At 36.6% G+C, this 23,023-nt stretch overlaps 1 protein-coding gene across 3 annotated transcripts in view; it reads left to right on the forward strand.

The window, feature by feature from the left end:
• LOC139120000 (rho-related BTB domain-containing protein 1-like) overlaps nucleotides 1-23,023 on the forward strand; it is a 77,041-nt gene that overhangs the window by 21,657 nt on the left and 32,361 nt on the right. The window contains exon 2 of one of the 3 annotated variants that reach the window (XM_070683986.1): nucleotides 19,987-20,086. The exons of 1 other annotated variant lie outside the window; for it this stretch is intronic. The gene's annotated coding sequence lies outside the window, so the exon portion shown is untranslated. Of the gene's footprint in view, nucleotides 1-19,936; nucleotides 20,087-23,023 lie in introns of those variants that run through there. One more of the 3 variants, XM_070683988.1, reaches the window with a different exon arrangement.

The following is a 23,023-nucleotide window of genomic DNA, read 5'->3' on the forward strand; positions in this document are numbered from 1 at the left end:
TACACCACGCCCTCTTCAGCGAGTCTTATCACCCACACGCCGATTTTTGCGTAGGTCAGCGGAGCGAAATTTATTGCTCTGGCTCGCGAGAATTAAAGAAGGACTGCCACATCCGGTCCTGCGTGCAAGGAAGGCACCGTTATCTAACCGTGAGTTTACTGCCTGCCTTTTAATTGCCAGTCAAACGTTTAATGTAAACTGGTTCAAAGTTGCTCATAAGTTAAGGACCTCACAGATGTTTGCCATATTGAAATGTACAGCTCTGAGCTCTGGGGAGTGACGTGATTGGCTATTGAAAGGCCATGTACAATGGCATGATAGCTGGGCTTATTATTACAGGCCGGTTCTGTCAAGGGTTCCTGGTTGAAGAAACACTGATTGGGTAGACCAGATGTACATGTCAGTCATCACCATTATCTGTATATTCAGCATCAACAACACATTCCACACTTATTGTGACTGAAGAAAAACAGAAACGCCCAAGTCTCATCGTAATTCCAGTGATCATTTGTGTGTGTGTGTCAGGTTGTACTGTTTCTTGTCTTTCAGCTCCCAAAATCATGACGATATAAACACAAATGCACAAGTCACTGAAAATATGAAAACAGAAAGATGGATGTCCCAGTGTGTACAATTATTGTAAAACTGATCCACACATTTTTAATAGACTTTTTATCATGGAGTCGTGATTTGATCTTGTCACTGCCATAAATCAAAGCTCATCAATACTTAATATTGCCATGCATCTGTCCCACCGTTCATCTCAGTTTTTCCATGGCAAGTCAATTTTTTATGGAAATTGTTGATTCATGATTTATTGTGGCCTTTTTACAAACTGATATTTTGGATCTATTAAAATCACACAAGGTGGAATTTCCACCATGGGGAGAGATCCCACCTTGGTAAACATTGAATCATCATTTCTATCTAGGTCAGGGGTTATTGACGGGTATCGCTTTAATACTTGTCCACTGCTTTGAGTTTCAGATTTTTCAAATTGGAAAAAATAATACTCCTGTGGTTGATATACACCTGATTCACTGATTTCAATTTCTGTAATTCAGTCATTCCCTAATTTCATGCTAAGTTTATGAACACATGGGATATTTTTTATATGATTTCTGTGAAACACTGAAATCAGTGTCACTTCACAACGGAAAAATAGAACAATTTTTTCACTGCATGGTATCGACAAATTTATGTTCAAATGAAATTCAGTCATCTGTCAATATATTGCTTATGAATCATTCATGAAATATGCTGATCATGTTGTTCTGTAAGCACATTTTGTCATATGTTTTGTTGACACAAGTAGGTTAGCTTATTCTGAGGATTGTCAATGCGTTTTCAATAAAAAAAAGTGACAGAAAATGGTGAGAGAGGATGTGGTGACAATAGGTAATCCGAATTTTCATAATCGCGTACCTCAAATGCAGCAGCTGGAAAGAGTGATCTTCTCGGCATCATGCCAAACATTTAACTCAAGCTGTATGCATATAATTTGAGTGTGCAAACATGTATGTTTGCCAACTTAATTCTACACGCAAGCAAAGTTGGCACAATTTATACTGTTATTGTCTGGCCTATTTATTTGGTCATGAACAAATTATGTCTAATTTTATGATTTTCAAAAATCCTGTTTGTCATATTTGCAGTTGGCAAATATTGAGTGTCTGTAGTACCATTCATTGTTGGTAGGACCGAAATGTTTGCATCATAGAGGGTGCTGTTTATAATAAACATTTGTGTATCAGCTGATACCATAAAGTACTGTATAGTGTACCTGGAGTGACTTGTCATGTACATGTCTGCTGGTATGTCTCCTTCATCTTATTGCAATAACATGGACCATGAAAATAATGTTCATACATCTGGTATGTCTCCTTCATCTTATTGCAATAACATGGACCATGAAAATAATGTTCATACATGATCAAATGGTAATATGCTATGTCACTGTCACGTAACCATGGCATTTCAGTGGACAAACCTCAGTATGAACCAGTGACCATACACAATTTTAAGAACACTGCTCACAAGTTTAGTGAGAGATAGGGACTGGCCATTTCTTCAGCCGGGGGTGGGGGGTGGGGGGGGTTTAGGGGTTTATGTATGTGTATCAGTGATTGTTAGGGGTAGTCTTGTTTTTGATATGTGATGTAGGAGGAGGTCACCCTTTTTTGTTTTGCTGAATGGGGGGGGGTCCATTCTTTTGACTGTGAAGAAAAACAACTTGCTGGTAGTAAACAAAAAATTGTGTGATTCATTTATGACATAATATAGTACATGTACTCAGGGAACTTATTGCCTCCTTGCACACATCTCCATAGAACTTTTAAACCATACATACATATACAAAGGCCACAACAAAAATGTTAATAGAATAAATACGAAAAAAAACAAAAAACCTGATGAAATGAAGATGTGTGTTATCAATGGTGGACAGTCAAGCAGAAATGGAATTGAAGTCCTGCTAATTTTTGAACAAAGGCTGTTTTATGAGTGAACTGAACATTTTCTGTTGGTCTTCCTGTGGTTCAACACTCCCAATGCTTAGTACACCTTTTGCTGGTTACCATCAGTCAGAATATCGAGCAGGCAAATTTTAGCATTGTGGACTATGGGTGCTGCAGGAATGCATCAGTGTGTAAAACTGGTAGCAGGTCACCATGATAGGTAAACATCAAATATTGACTCTAATTAAGTTCAAGGTAAATATCAGGTATTGACTCTAATCAGGTTCCAGGTAAATATCAAATATTGACTCTACTTCATAGGTAAATATTAAAAAAATACAGTAAACCCTTTATAGTTATTTTAGTGGTGTTTGAGATATGATATCTCATGACAATATTTAGCAATTTCACATCCAACTGTACAGTTGAAGGGAATACTAAACAGTACATGATTGAAATAAGCGATGTTATTGGAATGTTACTATTATATGAATATTATTGTAGTAGGGTGTCAGTGAAAAAACAGGATACTTAAATGTGATGGAGTTGCTATGAATAATTTTGCCGGTGAAATTGCATAGCTTCCTTGATAATTCATGTGATAAATTGAAATCATAGTCATCAACAATGATTAGTGTGGTAAATATGATATTTTTATTGATCAAAGTTGATATTGATTCAGTTCTAGAGAAAATACTGTAAGCTATATCATCCATGCATGCTTAATTAACTACTTGTCTTCTTATCAGTAGTGTACCGTATGTGAAACCTTGATGGTTGCAGAAATTGAAACCCTGTAGGCCTAACCTTACCTGCTGTTTGCATGGTTTTACCACTACCTTGTTGCCCAGCTGACTTTGCTTATTGGCTACAATCGACGTCATGGTAATATCGTGAAAATATTTTGAGTGAGTGAGTGAATATCATATCACGTGAGTTAACTCCTTATGACTTTAGTGTCATTCCAGTGTCACTGTGACAATAATTATGCACAATGCTTGTTAGTTTGTTATTACTTGCAATCGCTCAAATTTATCAATAACTTGCAAATTTGATGTCTGTCTCCATGCCAACAGAATGTACTCCTTACTATTGTGGTGGAAAGTATTGAGCAGTGATGGATGTGAATTGAAAAAAATTAGATATACGGCTATCCTAATTTTATTAGTTATTATGTATGTACATATAGATTTAATTTAATCATGCCGCTGTAATAAGACAAAAATAGACTCTCATAGACTGATCGCTTCACTGCAGAAGCAGAAATGCTCGTCTCTGCATAGGGAAAGTGATCTGTCCATAATTTGACACAAATTGAGAGAAATTGGATGACCCTCCTCAGAGAGTATAAACTCCATGTATTATTCAACAAGCTGTACCGATAACAACGTGAAGTGTTGCATCGCTGTGATGAGCACACCAGATAAAACGTATCATCGATATAGGATCTCCCAGCCTGCAGGGTGAAGTTCTCCCCATTCTGTGCATGATATGACCTTGTGCCTTGACCGTGGATAAGTGGGGCTGTGTTCATACATTTTCTGGCTATTTAAAGATAACCATGGTATGCCCATCACTTTATGCATGTCAAGGTGGATTAAATGCATGTTTTTGTCAGGTTTTGTTTTTGATTTCTTCGTTTCCCCTTTTATTGTTCAAGTGTTTAATTCTAGAAGGATTTCTTCTCTGACTTTTAAATTTATTTGTGGTCATAATTTCAAATATTAAACGATGAAATGGACGGATTTGACAAAATTACAAGTGTAGATTTTATGTTTGTCAAATTGTTAATATGTCTTTCGATTGACTTTACAATGATTTAGTCATTGGTCAGTGTGAACTATTGGTCTGAATGACATATATCTCAATTACCATGCAATCATGGGATTAATGTCTGCCTTTATGAAGGCCGTGGTGTATCGCTAATGATTAAGGATGTCTCAATTACCAGAATAATACGGATTACCTTCCATTTAGCACCAAAAATGATCAACGTATCGTCTTAAAACAATGACAAATTCACTTATGGATAACATGGTCACATACTGTGACCTTATTAATTTGTAATTATCTATTTAGCATTGACACTTTTCATATTTTGTCTTTTTTTTGAAAGTATAATGAAGGAAATCAAAGTGCTCGCTCAAGCAAATCTCGAGATTGATGATGGCCTTGTTTATTGAAAACAAAACTACCATATCCTGTGATATTGTAATCCATGTGAATTTTAGTCTTCAAATAATTGTTTTTTCATTTGTCCATTTTCGCCTGTTAATATTTCATACACGTTAGATAGTGCATGAATTATTAAGGCAAAGCATTTGCAGGAAAGTTTTAGATTATACTAAAGGAAGCCAAAGCTGACAGCGCCTAGTTATGCCATGGTGTGTTTTGCATGGTACAGGTTAAAATGCCAGATTATCATTGAGATTGTACCATCATCATCTTTGCTTGTCAAATATGAAAAAAATAATACAAGCACATTCTGATAAATGAGTTACTTGGCCAATTGATTTCCAAGCATAAAGGACTACAAAACATGTGTATGCGGAAAGGAAGTCTTTTGAGTTTGATCTTTGACCCCTTCATCTCAAATGAAAGTTTGAAATAATGGAAATAAAATAATGAAATTGTGATTTGAACTTCCACCAAACATTATTAACAGCTGATATAGGTTGTTGGAAGTTGTTTTAACCCTTTGAGTGCTGTGATTTTTCCCACCAAAATTTTAGTGCAACATTTTTACAAATTTTTAAAAACTTTTCTGTAATGTTTTTATGATTTTGGACCAAATGGACATCAAATTTCATTGGCTATAGTTTGTTATCAAAATTTTGACGAAAACCTGAAAAAATTGACTGGAGTATATTTTCTGAAAGTGACAAAAATTGACTTTGGAGCTCAAAGGGTTAATGTGCTGACAGGTTCTTAACTTGAACTGGGAACATTCCAAAACAGATTGATTATCATGCATACCAACAGTTTCCATGGTCTTGGCGTGACATTTACTGATTAGTCACTGTGAATTTTTCATAAGATAATCAAAATAGGGCCAAACACCACATAAGTTTCATTTCTCATATGTGTATTATTTATTAATGTGGCAACACCTAAATTTGATGGAGTTTTTCTTCCTCAAATTAAGTTCAGCTGGTTTCATGGAGTGAATAGTTTTTCCACCAGGAAAATATGAAAATACTTAACATTGTGGAGAACAATACCAATGTTTTGTAAGAGTAGTTTTGTTACATTTTCTATAGATGAATAGATTTCTAATCTTTTTGTTTATAATCAAAGTTCAAATTGCATATTTCTAGCCTAAGAGTGTGTATAGATAAATTCTAGAGGTAACCTCCCCAGTAACTACAGGCAGAAATGAGAGCTCATTAATTTGGTGAAATTTATAGCCAGTGCAATCAAAATACTTGCCTTCAAGGGTAGCGTTATTTGCCTTATGACTGGCATTTTAATACAGTTTTAAAGATAAGTTTTTGAGAAGTAATAAACTACAAGTATGTTTACCTGTACATTATACATACTTAAATTATAGCTTATTATATATTTTATGGACCCATGTGTGTGTTAAGTATCATATTGCAGGTGTTTCTCATGTTTGTCCTATACATATGTTATGTCAATTTCATGTTTGCCAGTTTACATCGTAAGAGATTATAAAAGCCACACTTCCCTGATGAAAGAGTTTTGATGAGTGGGACAATATAATGATAAGCAGATATGAACTCAAATTGCACCCATGTTTCACTGTATGTTGCAGTTGTTTAGAAATTGACACTTTAATTTGATATTAGTAGTTTGTAATTTTATCAAAAATGTTATAATCAACATCACCAGCACTATTCATTATGTATAACTTCAATCGAAAAAATCGTTATTGATATGAATTAGTAATTAGCTGAATTATAATTATCTCTTTTATGTGGCAAGTTTAATTGCCTTTGCTTAAGTCCCTTAAGTTTTTCTTACTCCAAAATGTAAATTACAAATTAGCTGAAATGAAAATGCAAAATGTCTTTCATTTCTCGTATAACATTGTCTCATCAATATACATGTATGTAGTAAATTTCCCCAACTTTTGCCAAGTTGGTTCAGTTAATTTCACTAATTGGTAAAGGTTGCTGAATATACAAGTTAGAAATTAGCTGATACAAAAATGCTACATGTCTTTCACTATTGTTACATTATCATATCACCAACATAGCAAATTTCATCAACTTTGGTCATGTCTATCGATTAGGAAAATTCGTAAGATATGCTAATTAGTAAGTAGCTGGTTTATATGCAAAGTGATATTTATTACTGTTTATATCATAGTATATTCAATGTACACAGCAAGTTTCATCAACTTTGGTCATCTATCAAGATAATACGCTAATTAGGAAAGTTTGTTAAATATGCAAATGAGCTGGGCCATCCATCATCATAAAACTTTACATGACTTTGAAATCTGTCACGTGATTCCTTGATTAACATCTGGAAGAAGATCCATAGGATATGATACCGGTACTGTCATTCTTAGAATATCTGATTTCTGATGAAATAGTTATGTAAATTAATGTTAATTATGCAAGCCGCATTCACCAAAACTAATCAGTTCTTTGCCACTTCCCAAAAGAATTCATATACTTGATTTGATCCTGATCCGATTAAAGCTAATCTTGATAGATTGAGCCAGCAGACAGACAGTCAGACAAGCAATTGGTGCGACATTAACTTGTGTGTGAACAAGTGAGCCAAAAATGGGTAGATTTAAGTAAATCCAAAACAAATTTGCCATATCCCCCTAAATCCTGCCCACTCCATACAAGACTGCCTGTCTTCCAATTCAATGCATTTGATGCCATTAAAAACACGAATAGTAAAAATAGAGATGCAGACATATATGCTGTGGGGACATTCTTTATAATATTTCAATATTTTGAACGATTACATAGCACATACAGGCTTGTTAATCGACTGTTGATAGTTCAACTTGCCAAACTGCTGATTTCATTTCTATTCAGTGAACTATAACTAGTCTTATGGTGTTAATTGTGAGTGAGGATTGGTCATGATGAATTCTGATACAGTACTGTTAAGTTAACACTCTGAAGACTCAACTCATCAGGCTGCCTCATCAGGCAAAAGGTCAAAACGGTACAAGCAGCTGTTGACAGTCCTAGCACATTCAAAATGTTCCAGTGGGATGTATAATGATGGTGTAGTGATGGAAGGAAACTGCAGTTTCTCCAGTGTTCAGTTCCAGTGATTTGATACATGATGACAATGAAGACTTCACCGGAATTGCCAATGGTACTTAATATTAAAGGATACAGACATGGTTGACAGAGAAGGCCATCTCTGTGTGACCTGTTTCTATGGGTCATCTGAGGTGTTTTATAAACAGGACATGAGGTATATATTCACTTGTTTGTTGAGACGGTTTCCTGATATGGGAGAATTTTGCTGTGGACAAAAGTTTATCTAATGTGCTTTGGGTAGATTGTATACATAAGCTGGTAGCTTTCTGAATAGCATGGTACCTGGTTGATGACAGAATGTGTCAGGAAAAGGGATTAACCCTGATTAATTCAGATAAATATGCTGCCCTGACTTGGTAGAAAATGATTCTTTAAGTTTTGGTATTAAATGCAACATATTGGGGTTCTCACTGTAACGTTTTTTGCCTCCCAGCAACGCCCCTGATCTGACCCCGACTTAAAAATTGGGTGAGAACAGTTCTCAATGCCCCTGCACTAGTGTTAATTTAGGACGGAGTTGACAGATGGAACCGAGTCCGAGCTCTGACTTAAGTTTTGCATTCACAGCGCATGTGAATGCATGGAAAATTACTGACATCGAAAAATGCCCCCATGCGGCAACTTTTGGCCATATTTTTTAAGTAACCTATGGTCTTTGTTCAGTTGTCGTTGAGTTTAACCATGATAGACGTGTCCTACGCAGTTGGATGTGGTAATAATTTGTCCAAAGAGGAAGTAGCACTTTTGCTTTTGCTTTTGCAAGCACACATGCTTAAGTGAATGGTCACAGACTTGACTTCCCTATCAGCTGGGTAGGATTATGTTAAAAAACGTAATGAAACAAACTACTTCACGGATCACGCCACTTTTGTTTGTTACCCAAGTGTCCCAGCCAGGAACTGTGCATTTCAGGTACATACACCTGTATCTGGTAAACAACACTCAAGGCTTGTTTTACTTCCGGATTCTAGTGTCAACAACAATCACTTATCCATCATATATTCACTTGTTTATTAGAAACTATAGACTATAGTCTATAGAAGCTATTGGGATGGGTATCCGTCCGGCGTCCGTCGTCAGTCTGTATGTATGTATGTATGTATGTATGTATGTATGTATGTATGTATGTATGTATGTATGTATGTATGTATGTATGTATGTATGTATGTATGTATGTCCGTTTGTGAGGCGTCCGTCCACTCAAATATCTTGAGAACCGCAGTACTTACTGATTTGATATTTGTTGTGTAGATGAAAAATATGATTTTGAGAAACTAGTTTTTTTAATTTTTTGATATTGTTGAAAATACGCAAATTAATGCCAAAAAAGGTGTTTTTGGTAAAAAATCTTCTTCTTCATAACCGCTGGTCAGACAGCTTTGTTATTTGGTATACAGGTCCCTAGGGATAACCCAACTTAGATTTGTTCAAATTGTAATGAAATATGCAAATGTGTATTTTTAAGGAATTTTTTTGTCATTTTTGGTCAAAATTTGACTTACATTGTATGTAATTCTTGTACTGTATAAACCCTATCAATTCACCCAGAAAAAAATAATTAATATGATTTTAAATAATTGAATTAATTTGGAAATCATCAAAGCCAAAATAATTTTAGTGTGGAATTATCAGAAAGTTCACCTTTTTTTGACAGTTCATAGTGAAATGCTTACCATCTTGGAGGATTAAAACATGTAAAGGCAACTTTCCTGAATCCCAACTTTGATATATTCTGAACCACCATTTATGTTATCTAAAAGAAATTGCTCATAGTAGTTTGTCATGATAGGGTGGTCAAATAATAGAGATAGAGAAAGTTCTAATTTCCATTTATGGTTGACTTGGTAAGGATAAAATAAGATTACTTTTTGAGGAAAAAAATAGAGTGGTCATTAAAGAGTGGTCAAAGTGATAGGGTTTTTATGGTAAAGCCGGGCTGTAAGATTCCTCGTGCTATTTATAGCAATTATGCAATCTGTGTAAACAGTGCAATGAAAGTGTAACATGATTCCTTATAATGCTTTTGATGACCTTGAACTTCTTAAGTTACAAACATTTGTCTCTTCAGTGTGCTTTCTCTGAGTATGTACAGTCTCAACTTATTCAACAGAACTTACTTACAATGTTAATTTGAAAGTTAAAATGTGCTTGGTTAATAGGATGAAAATAAAAGATAACCAGCTCAAGATTCTTTATAACCTGACAGATACATGTATGCTGTTTTATTATGACGTAAATCTTGATTTAAGCAAGTCTTGTTTACTTTAATTAGAATGTAATTAACTCTCGTTTATTTGCTATTATAGACTAATATAGTCTGATGAAATATGCAAATCTGTATTTTTACAGAATTTTTTTCCATTTTTGGTCAGGCCATCCTGAAATGAGCTATCAAAGATATCCACCTTCTTCATCAATACATGTGTCACAAAAGGTTATTCTCTACATAACACAGCAGAGCTCTGTCAACTGTTGCATGTTGAGTCGCTTGTTTTTTCAAAACCGCTGGTCAGACAGCTTTAATATTTGGTTTACATGTCCCTAGGATGACCTTAGTGAGATAATTTCATACAGTCAGGAAATACTTATTTTGTATCCATGTCTATGGTAGCTTCAGGGACTTTGGCCTATGTTTAAAATTTAGATACTTCACTATTATATAAACACAAAAATTTGAACAAATTTTATTTCAGTTCCAGTGTAATTTTCTGGTTCCTTTACTTCCTCCTGCAATTTTGTTTCACTTTCCAGTGCTTTACTGCCTCTGCACTGGGTACAGGCACTGTTGTAAATTGGTGCCTATCATTTAAAGGGCCACTGGCTGTAACTTTTGATGAGTTTCTTTTTCACTATTTTTTTTCTATGTCAATTACAGTTTCTTGATCTGCTGCCCAAAGCATTTTGAGAGACACAGTACACGTGTTCACTTTATCAACTCAGCCAGTACATGTGATGATGTGCAGACTATATTGTTATCGTTGACATGATGAGCTGAATTCTGGTCTAGATCAGTGCAATTTAATTAATGTGTTGGCAAGCTTAATAGCAGGTGATTCAACAAGCTTTTGGGAGTAGAACAAGAAATTGCTGTTGACGTTAAAAACAAAAACGGTGAAAAAAATCATCATAAACAACAGATACTGGCCCTTTAAAGCCTTAGTGGCTGCATATTTGCATATAATTTGCATTATTTTACTCTGAAGCAAAAGTTATGTTGTGTCATTAGACTCACTGAGAGATGTGTGTCTGCTTGTTACTATGCTTACATGAAATATTTGAGTAAATTAGAGTGTAGAAATACAGTAATATGTTATAGTCCACTCTAAAATATGGCTGCCGATGTGAAGCTTTAAAGTAAAAATTTATAAAATACTTGAACCCTCTGTAAAAAATTCAAAAGTAATGTGATTAACTTACTCTTGGGTATTCATCATTCAATACTGTACAAAAAGTTTATTGTCTTGAGATGTAGTTGTGGTAAACAGTCAGTTCTGGTTTTCAGTGATTAGGGCCCCATTCAAATGACAGTTAAAATTTGAATTTGTGTTATTTTTTCACATTGACTGGTCAGTATGTCATGGACATATCATCACTGACATGGCAAAAAGTGCTAAAAAGCTATAAATTTTGTAGTAGTGAGAGAAAAATTTAACAATATCCTGTGGTTTGAAAAAAGGGCATCAAAATGGCATCAATTGGACTTTGAATGAAGCTGTGCAAATATGTGTGTTTGTTGTACAGTGAATATTTTATTCAAAGAAATGCCAGTGTAGCTACTGTTAGTACTGAAAATAAAAAAAATGTTCTCACACACCTCTGTGTCGTACAATTAAAGCATTACCTGATATCAGAATTGCACTTTCCTTAAATCTACACTGAGACAATCAACATTGGACCATAGTAGGCATACAATAATCGTTCACTGACTTTTTCCCCATGTTATCTGAGGAGTGATTGTCAGTTCATACAATCATGACAGGGCAACCCTCACATGTTATAAATACTGTTTTGATAATCAGAGTACTTTTTTTATAGAATACATATTGCTTTTACACAAATAAGTATATTTTTACAAAATAAATACCATTTTGATAAATAAGTACTGTGCTGTCAACATTGTTGAAAAAAGCAACCCATCAGATTAAATTACTAACTGCAAAAAAATTTTTAAAAAAAGGATGGAGGATTGTAATGGTTGATGGCTGTGTAACATTTCTCTGTGTGATTTCATTGGTTGCATAGTTGTAAAAGTATAGTGTAATTGGGAAAATTGTGGCTTTTATCAATGATGTGAAACGTAGAAAATGAAAATTTACACCTTTTGTCACTAAGATTAGAAGGCATTGCTAATAGTTATGAAAGCATGTGTCAGAGAAACTAACCACGTACAGAAAATGCTGAATGCGCACTTTTGCAGGAAATTATGCATAGCAGAAAGCATACAACGTTGAAGTTTGTGTGAGTAGATAGTTATATACCCCATGGAAGAACTGCTCCAAAAATTCAGCATATACGGTAATTGTAGTTATTGCCCACGGACACCGTCCGGGGGGACTTATAGGTTTGGTCATGTACGTGCGTGCGTCCGTCCGTGCGTGCGTCCGTCCGTCCGTTCACGCAGATATCTCAGAGATGCAAGGAGCGATTTCATTCAAACTTGGTACAAGGATTACTTCATATGTCATACAGATGCACGTCGATTTGTTTTGTGATACGATCCAATATGGCCGCCAGGCGGCCATTTTATTACGATTTTTTCATGTACAAAGCCATAACTCAGACATGTTTCAACCGATTTTATTCAAAGTTGGTACAAGGACATTGACCAATGTCATAGATACGCATGTTGACTTGTTTTGTGATACGATCCAATATGGCTGCCAGGCGGCCATTTTATTACGATTTTTTCATGTACAAAGCAAAAAATCAGACATGTTTAAACTGAATTTATTCAAAGTTGGTACAAGGACATAGACCAATGTCGTAGATATGCACGTCACTTTGTTTTGTGATATGATCCAATATGGCCGCCAGGCGGCCATTTTTTTACGATTTTTTCATGTACAGAGCCATAAGTCAGACATGTTTCAACCGATTTTTTTCAAAGTTGGTACAAGGATATTGACCACTGTAATAGATATGCGCGTCAGTTTGTTTTGTGATACGATCCAATATGGCTGCCGTGTGGCCATTTTGTTACAATTTTTTCATGTACAGAGCCATAACTCAAACATATCTCAACCGATTTTATTCAAAGTTGGTACAAGGACATTGACCTATGTGATGCATATGCACGTCAATTTGTTTTGTGATACGATCCAATATGGCCGCTAGGCAGCCATTTTTACCTCGCGTGCGCATGCGCGCAGCGAGGTTATGTCGCAGCGATGTCTGTCTGTCTGTCTGTCTGTCTGTCTGTCTGTTGGTCCATTTTCTCAAAAACGGCTGAACGTATTTCAGTCAAATTTGGTAGACATCTTCAGAATTCAAATGGCTAGAACTGAAAAGGTTTTGGTGGGCGTGGCTTGGATATTAATGAAGTTATGAAAGTTTTAATTTTTCTGTTACGCCGCGTATGACAAGTGAAAACACTCGACTGTTTGAGGGCGCTGTGAAATGTGCTTGTCCAGGTTGGCTACAGCTGGATAGCTCTGGTTTCAACCACGGTCCCTCCGTGTTTCAACCTCGTATTGAACATTAAAAATATGATATTTTATTACTCATTCAACTCACTATTCAAGATAAAATATCGTTTAGCAAATTAGCTTCATCCTTGGTAATTGATTGTTTCCCTCGCTGCTCGATCGCCAGAAATGAGTACATACGTTCTTAGCCCTGCGTACGATGCTGTGTGTTCCGCTACAGCTATTAATAGCCCCGCTCACCACAGCCCTGCAAAGACCCGTACGTAGAGTTGGTGACTTCAAATCCATTTTTGGACTTGACGTAAAAAGCCAAATTACTGCCGAAATTCAGCGTTCTTGGGCCCAAGTCGTATCCCTGCCTACCGCAGCTACTCGATCGCTTCCAAAAATGCCAGTCTTTTATTCTTTTTTCGTAAATAACCGTCGATGTCGGCAACTCTCTCGCTAGCCCTGCGTACGTACGCAGTGTACGCTGTGCATTCCCTGTGTGCGTTCCTAACACACAGCGTACACTGCGTACGTAATACGTTCTCTACCTAGCCTCATGGCATGGAAGTGCTGATGAATAATAACTTTGGGTCAAAGGTATTGAAGTGTCCAATCAGGTTCGTGCACAGAGTCCAAGGCCATGACCTACTTCATGTACTGCTGCACTGTTTTGATTTTGCTTCGCCAAGAAACGTATTCGTCATTGTCCATAGAAGTATGTTTGCTCTCCTTTGAGGTTGTTTGTGAAACAAATTCCGGGATAGGCCTTGGAATGCATACGATCGGCATCGCGGCAGTGCATGTAGCTAGCCGTACGAGTATGGCGAGAGTGTCCGGCTTTGGCTACGCCGCCTCCCACCTCCGGTAGGCGGCGTAGCCCCCGGCGTAGCCAAAGCCGGACACTGTCGCCATACTCGTAGGGCTATGCATGTAGCGTACCATGCTTGTGTAACTGCCGAGCTCAACGTGCATTCACGGTTGATACTCGTGTACAATCATGATGTGTTCAATTCTGATGAAGATTCATAAGTCTTAGTTTTGCAGTCTTTTTTCCGTACGATAATCCTGACAATACGTGTTACTGTTAGACGAGGTGGCCATTTTATGATAAGTTTCAATACTGCACAGCTACATAGCGTCACTATCGTGTGATCGAGGTACAGCGTTGTTGAACGGGATACAGAAACTCTGCAGAGGGAGAAACGATCGTTGACATGAACAGTCAATGTACTTCAGCACGTAGTCCGCAGATAGCGGATCGACGGCTTGTACCACACTGTCCACAGGACAGCACGTGGTAGAGGCCGTGTGCACAACCTGTACGCAGAGCTTCGAATACACTAGACAGAGTTCGTGTTTCCGTAAATTAGGCATTGAACTTGACAATATAGGCAATAACCAGAATCATCGACCATCGCCTGACAAGTGCACCATAGTCAGCTGTACATGAGTTGCGTGGCGTGGTGAGCAGGTTCCCATGGGTATTTATTTTTTGAAACGCGTACTTCAAAGGTCACGAACTCATTTTGCTGCTACACGGCGCGGCACAGATGATTGTATCGTTTTTGGGCGCATTGAGATACTGTGAAGTAGGTCAACTCGTTCTACATGGCAATTATATGTGAAATATGCAGAATTTATACGCAAACGCGACCTCTGCCAGTTAAGAGCCTGCTCAGCCATTTGCACTTGCATCGACAGATATTGTTGGATCATAATTTTTCAAATGGTTTCTTTCTTTTTTTTCATTGCGTAATACAGTGGGGATAATGTCAAATTTAGATAGATTGGATTAATTTCGGGAATAAAACAATGTAATGTCATAAAAGCCAATACCCCAAGAAGTACTTTACAAAATGTGCACGCGAGGCAATTCAGTTCATATCTGGTATTATGATTTTGTCATGTACAGAGCCATAACTCAGACATGTTTCAACCGATTTTTTCAAAGTTGGTACAAGGATATTGACCAATGTCATAGATATGCATGTCAATTTGTTTTGTGATATGATCCAATATGGCTGCCGTGTGGCCATTTTGTTACGATTTTTTCATGTACAGAGCCATAATACTCAGGCATATCTCAACCGATTTTATTCAAAGTTTGTACAATGACATTAACCTATGTCATACATATGTACGTCAATTTGTTTCATGATATGATCCAACATGGCTGCATGGCAGCCATTTTGTTACAATTTGTTCACGTCCTTTGGACACGTACGATTTTATTCACCAATTTTATTCAAACTTAGTGCAAGGACATTGACCTATGTCATACATATGCACATTGCTAATGTTTTGTGATACAATCCAATATGGCCGCCGTGTGGCCATTTTTTTTTCCGATTTTTTCATGTCGGGAACCATAACTCAGACATGTATCCAGCGAATTTATTCAAAGTTGGTACAAGGACATTGACTTATTTATATATATGTATGTCGATTGGTTTCACAAGGTGGTCAAATATGGCCACATGGTGGCAATTTTGTTATGGTTGTTTCATGTCGAGAGCCATAACTCTGGCAAGTCTCAACTGATCTTATTCAAAGTTGGTACATGGACATTGACTTATGTAATACATATACGGTACGTGTTGATTTTTTAAACAGTAAGATGGCGGTGATTTTGTTACAATTTTCTAATGTACAGAGCCATAACTCAGATATATTTCCACCAGTATCATTCAAAGTTGGTACAAGGACATTGACCTATTTCATGCATATGCTCGTCAATTTGTTTCACGTCATGTAGCAGTAACATGTCAATTATTGAAGTTTTGTAAGTAGGCTGATATGTCAAGAAATACTGCACCAAATTTCATGAAACTTTGCACAGATGTTAAGCTCACATTGCTTTAACATTGAAAAAGACATTTATCAGTGTCATTTTAATTAATTTGTAATTGCATATGTGATGAACTTTCCTATTTAGAGTGATATTGCCACAAATTAATACAACGTCAAATTTGATGAAACTTGATACAGATGTTGATTTCATAGTTTGTTGTAAATACTGCATCAAACTTCATGAAATATGGTACCAGTGATAATCTATTAAGTATTAGGATCGTATGCAAAAACGTTTTTCAACACCCTGTTGATTAATTCCTAGTTGACTCATTTTATGAACTTTAGGATGGTGGCCTACATTGGTTTTATGTTTTCATCACCATGGAACTCATTCTTGGCCATTGAGTGCCATCTGTATCAAAGTATTTTTATCACAGACCTAATTAATGAAGAGGACTCTCTGAGGACTTGTAATCAAAGTACCCATTAACAAGTGGGGACTGTGTCATCAACGATGACTTGTTGATTTTAACAAGCTGACCAAGGCAGGTACGCAGACAATGACTTCAATTCAATACACATAAACTATTTAACAAGTAATCAAAATTCTTTAAAGCAGTACATTAGATACTTTGATGTTAAAGGCTGAAAATCAGGAAGCAGTATCCAAGCATTCTGTGTCTTATAAGGATTTAATACGTAATGCAATACAAAGTCTTTGTATATTATATTGATGTTCTGCTTTTAAAGTGTTTGGGGTCTTGCCAAAACATTTTGTCTGAGCTTGTACAGATTGGTTTTTGTGTGTTAACCTTTGACCGACATGTATTAATAAAATAAACTGGTTCTGATGGAGTACTATCATCTTGAAAAGGGTGTCATTTGTCACGTAGTTTTAACATTAGGTGGTGTGACTGCCAGTGATGCATTCTGGGTAAATAAGTGGATGCACCCCTCTATAACCATACATGATTGATGTATTATCGGCCATTGGCCAATGCTAAACATGTATGAAGTATGTACTGCTTTTTCTGTAGATATACAGAGTTTGGTCTTCGGAAGTTGAAATCTTTCTACTGTAGTACAAGACTTCTTTATACCAAAGGGATTTTGGATTTTTTTGGGGGTAAAGATATTGCCATAAATAGTTTGTGAGAGGTTTAGTTTGTGTAGATATTCACCATTGAGAAATTTCATAGTCGTTTCTAGATTTGCATCAGTTAGTGTCAGTTGTGGCTATGTTTTGCACAAATGAATACTATTTTACTGTGTTTCTGACTGAATGAATATCTGAATCAATAATAGTAAAATCACAAAAGTACATATTTTGTTATCCTTTCAGTTTTACGACCAATCTAGCGGACTTTTATGTAGAGAATATTAGATTTGAGCCATCTGGAGTGTTGGTAATTATACCAGGTATAGTGTTTGACAGATGAGAGCTGTGTGTGACCGTTGGATGTCAATTTTTAACCACTTTTAGCGGATATCCTTGACAACAAGGAAATGTGAAATGACAATAAGTTTTCAAAACTACTCACATCAAGGTAACCTTACTGCCTATCTGAAGACATAATGAACAAATATTGCATGCAATTATAAGACAACATTACAGTTAGGAGGTATACATTCCAGGGAGATGTGTCTGGTCATTTTCAGATACTCATCAGATGTCAAAGGTTCAAGGTTTGCTGCTTGCAACCTGGTATGAGGGTGGGGGAGGGAGGAGGGTAATGTTATGGTGGGCACCACATGATTCCTATCGGATGAGTTTGTTATCAACACAGTCTATGCAAATATTCATGTCATGACATTTTGAGTAAAATTACACCTCCGGCATCTGTGCCGCTTGTTTGTCAAAGTTTGATTATGCGCATATTTAAAATCCAGCGTCAAGGTAACAGGTGGCTTGAGATACGAAGTGAGTAATTTTCACATGCAAAATCAAGTCCAGCGATCTTTAGTGCCCCAGGTGCCCACCTTCAACTCAACACCTCTCTTATCTCAATTCACGCTTCACTTGGTTAATATTCAAGCAAAGATTCTACGAGGAACTGTGACTGATAAACCGACTAGGCATTTCTGACTCGGGGCAAATTCCCTTGTTTGTGATTTCAGCAGAGGTGTAGGGGTGAGGCTTGTACATGTACGTTTAAAACACGATGTGCCCTCGTAACCTTTTCAAACCACTCTAGTAGATTTTTTTCACCAGATTGGAACTTTATGGTGATTCATACATTTGTATGCTGTGCTTGCTTGTTTCAGAATAAGAACATTCCATAGCAAAGTGGTTTGATATTTTTACTTGATGTCAAAACAATTTGTTGATTATTTGGTTATGAAGAACATATTTTGCCATAACACATCATTTGAAAAATTAAATGAAAATTGTATTTTCAAGAGAAAGATTTAGTGTTTCCCAAAGAGTGACTTAGAAAATGGCAGACATTTTTGATTTGGAATATATTTATGTTTTGACTGAGAATATTACTGATTTAAACATGATAAACAATAGCAGATGTCCTTTACAGTCTTCATGAAGATGTGAATTCCAGTGTTATCTTTGTATAGCAAGAGAGAGGGGCTAAAATTGATGTGCATAAGATTTGGTTGTACTGTGGATGTACATCCATGGTTGTACCTTTGATTTCCAAGAACTGGCTTTATTATACAGATACTTATCCTTTCAAATTTGTCCATGGCAAATGTCAGAGGCAAAAAAACAACTTGTTGGCAAGCCTTAGGGCTCATCCAATTTTGCACCTGTTGTAGATTTTACATGAAATAGGTGGATGCTGATGTCACATTTCATGGAAATGAACAGGTACAAACTTCAAGGACAATAATTATGCTGAGATCCAACAGATAAGCACGTCTTTTTGGTCTGTTTTTTAGGGGCTTGTGAAAATGTCTCCCCGGGGTGGGACTGCGATAGGAGTGTCTTGGTCTCAGCAGGGGTTTCTTGTTGCTATTTTTTATTTCATTTTAATACGTTGGACTATGATATTGCGGATAAAGATTTCAACTACCAACCTTGGTTGTCTTGGTCTTATCTCAGCACTTGTTTTGTATGAAAAGATTTCTGTTTCTCTTTCACTGTTCATGTATTTGCCCTGTGATAATCTTACGCCAAATATTATCACTATGTTGAGTCTCTTATGCATTTGATTGCCTAATGTGCCAAAGTAAACAAGGGTAAATTACTAATCTGTGGACGCTGTCACCAGATTATCACCGGATTGATTTTGAAGAGTCAACAACTGATGCACCAGGGTATAACAGAAGACTTGCTGGTGACGCCCAAGGTTGGCAGTATAAATCAAGTCAAATGTATTAAAATAAACAATGGTAACAAGAAACCTGTGCTGAGACCAAGACACCCCTACCCCTGCCCCACCCCTAGGGATGGACATTTTTGCTAGCCCCTATGGTCTCTCATTCTATTGGCCCGACCGAGTGTTTTTCCACTCTTGGTATTGTTTCTACACTAAAGCATTCTTTGCTGACCACTCCCAGCAACTAAGCTGCCCTGTAGTTTACTGTGTTGATAAGTGTTTTATGGTGATCTGATATGGCGTGACTTTTTTGAATGATCAACAATATTTTTCCGCATACTTCTTCGTGTTGAAACAATAGTTGCGGTATGTGTCCCTATCTTGACCTCTGCCGGCAATTTGTAGGTTCGTGAGCTCTGTTACATCATCTTTGCTGTTCTTGTATGCAAATACGTGACATCACATCACATCCTTCCCAGCATTCACCAGCAGGATACATGTACGGTACATACACATCACAGAGCAGCTTCTTCCTTCCTGAAATTAACAAGAACTTTTTTCATCTCTTCAGGTAAGCGTGTTCACCTCTGACTAATTTTGCACTGGCCTGTTTTTTGAGTGTTTTGCTGCATAAAGTTGGAGTAATTTGTGACAAGAAACTGATATAACAGGTACGTCTATGGAAATTCAACATTTTTGATCCAATTCAGAAATAATTTTTGAAGTTTGTATTTTGGTGGAAGTGAGATACATGTACCACTGCACACTTTTGTACATTAGAAAAACTTGAAAAATAACTTTTTTCAAAGGTACAACGCGCCAAAAGTTTCTGCATAGAAGACAGATAAAACTGTATTCTGTGTCAGAGATACTGTTCAATAAGATGTTGTGGAATAAGTGGCAGGTTTTGTTTTGACATCTGACAATAGTGCCTGTCTGATCATCTGTCTAGATTCTTGGAAGAAATTTCGTACATCACATGTTTGTCTTCAAGTGTCCTTTGCATAAGAATGAGTTAAATCTTGAGGGCGATGATTTCCATGCAGATGATTAATGTCGCTTTGATATCGTTATGGCAACAGTAATTCTGTTTGTTCGTTTCCTAAGCAGTGGTAAAGAAATGTCCCTGCTGTTAGTTTCATCGCTATACGACATGATCAGAAATCAACATATACTGCCAAATTTTACCGGAAATGAATGTTAAAAAAATACAGTAATAAGCAATTGTCAGGTTTCTCAAATTTGTGCTGCATCATTTGAAGTTGATTGAATACCTCTAGAATAATCAGACAGACTGCAAAGACTATGGCAAGTAGACAGATCGGAACTTTTCCCCTGCAGTATTTTTGTATCAGGAAAGATGTTATGTGAAGATGCTCATGTATGCTATCGCATATAAATTCTCAGGTTGCACATCTGGACAACTCTGTAATAGCTCTTACTTGAAACTCAAGTAAAAAAGTGTGGCTTGATTGAAAGCAGAGTGTTGCTTTATGATGGCTCTGGGGAGTGTACTGTATATTTCAAGATACCCCTTAGCAGACCAGGCTACTACTTGGAAGTGCTGGGATTACTGCTTTCATGATGAAACATGCATTCATAGCATGTGTATGGACCTGCACATACAACTCTGAAGTTGTCCGATAAACAGAAACCATTCAGTAGGCAGGAGTTATAGATTTTCTGTTTTTGATTAACAATAGATAAATATATAGTCATATATTATCAAATTTATTCAGCACCTTTGAACTGAAAGAAGAAACAATTGCAACGACTGCCCACTGACATGTTGTTCTTGTCATATTACTTGGAACCAGTAAAATCCATTGTTGCTAGAGCGATATGTGTTTGCGTTGGTACGGCAATGAATGTTGAAGCTCATCTCAAACTGTCTAGCTTTCCTGAATGACCGAACTGTAACTAACAGCTGTGATTTACATTAATTTATGTGGAACAAAATCGAGAGTATCTTCTTTTATGAGATGGATGGTATAATCAAAAGTAAAATATGACGTCAATCAAGTGAAAAAATCCAAGAATATAATTAAAAAAAATTGCTTTACTCTAATATGGAGTTGTACAATAGTCATTGCTAATCTTATCAATTTTACATACTCTTTGTCATTTTCTTTCATGACTGGCTGATTTACAGTACGTGTGGGGACGATGACTCCAAGTGACCCATAAATGACCTTTAAGGTGTACTTGTACCTGAGTATCCGTTAATTTTTCTGCAATTAATTCATTTCGGAGTTGGTCGAACTTTTGAAAAAATATACAGGCAACTTCCTCCTAGTGATTTATTTGTTTTGAGTTTCCACAGTAACAGGGCATGTCAACAAATAGTGCTACGTGTAAAAAGTCACTTTTGTTTCAACATTTATGCCTTAGAAGGGATACTTGTTGCATCAGAAATTCTGTATTTTTCTTGTACATGTACACCCCTTGATTGCAAACACACAACGTTTTATTATGTTCTTGTACAACTTCCCGTGAACACTTTGTAGAATAAGTTTTGATACATGAATTTATAGACCTACTTCAGCTCGAGTAGTTGTACTTTTGATCCTGGAACAAGTACTTGAACAGTAACCCGCTTTAACAACTGAACCTTGATGACTTGACCCTCTTCTGGGTCAAATAGATGTTAATTTGGGACCTGTTATTGGCAGATATTGTACCCATATATGGCTACTATAAGGTAGAGCCATGCAGTCTCCTGTTGTATGCTGTATTTTAAATGCTGTCAAGAGTATTTATACCGCAGAACAAATTCCTGTGTGTGCATGTCCCAGTATGTTCATGTCCATGGTAGTGGTAGCTGGTTTTGCCAGTTTTGATTCGGGCGAACTGATAATCAACTGTATATTTTACATGTAACAACTTAAAAAAAATTGTGTGTAAAATGGATGTTTCTAAAATATTCTCTAAAAGCTTTAAAATGAGCCCCCACAAGTGGTAGACCAGAAAAGTGCTGTAAAAATTTGACAGTTTGAATATCTGTCCTTGAGGTATATTCTACCTAGTGAAGGTACATGTATTCCCAGAATATCTTACTGTAAAACTGCACAACAGTCAGTAACTGGCTGGACTGCCCATTGATGTAAGTACTCTCCTAATCCTTATCAAAGTATTATTATTATATGCTGCCATGGTTTTACAGCCTCACCCTTGCAATATAATAGTTTGTGAATGCAACAAAGCCAGCCATTGATAATAACTTGTACATATTTATCAGGGAATTTAAATTGGTCATAAATATTGAGCCTAAGCATAACAATTGCCTGCACCAGAGAAGCCATGGTGATTTTAAATGATTGGCTCCCATCATGCACGGAATTCTGTCTCTGGTATGCTGAATTTCTTCTAATTCAGGAAAGACTGTCTCTTAGTGAAAAAAAATGCATTTACCCAATATTTTGCTCATTACAGCAGCCGTATAGTATCAGTGACCCATGACCTTAGCATGCTTGACAGCAAAAGGTAAGCAGGCTGAAAGTACCTGCAGTAGCATATCTCTTCAGATTCCAAGATTGCTGCTGGTTGACCTCTCGTTTACCTCTGACCTCTATGATAAGGTCACAGGCATTGTGTTACAGCTGCCATCC

This window comes from Ptychodera flava, chromosome 20 (assembly GCF_041260155.1).
Source record: "Ptychodera flava strain L36383 chromosome 20, AS_Pfla_20210202, whole genome shotgun sequence".
NCBI classification, from domain to species: Eukaryota; Metazoa; Hemichordata; class Enteropneusta; family Ptychoderidae; genus Ptychodera; species Ptychodera flava.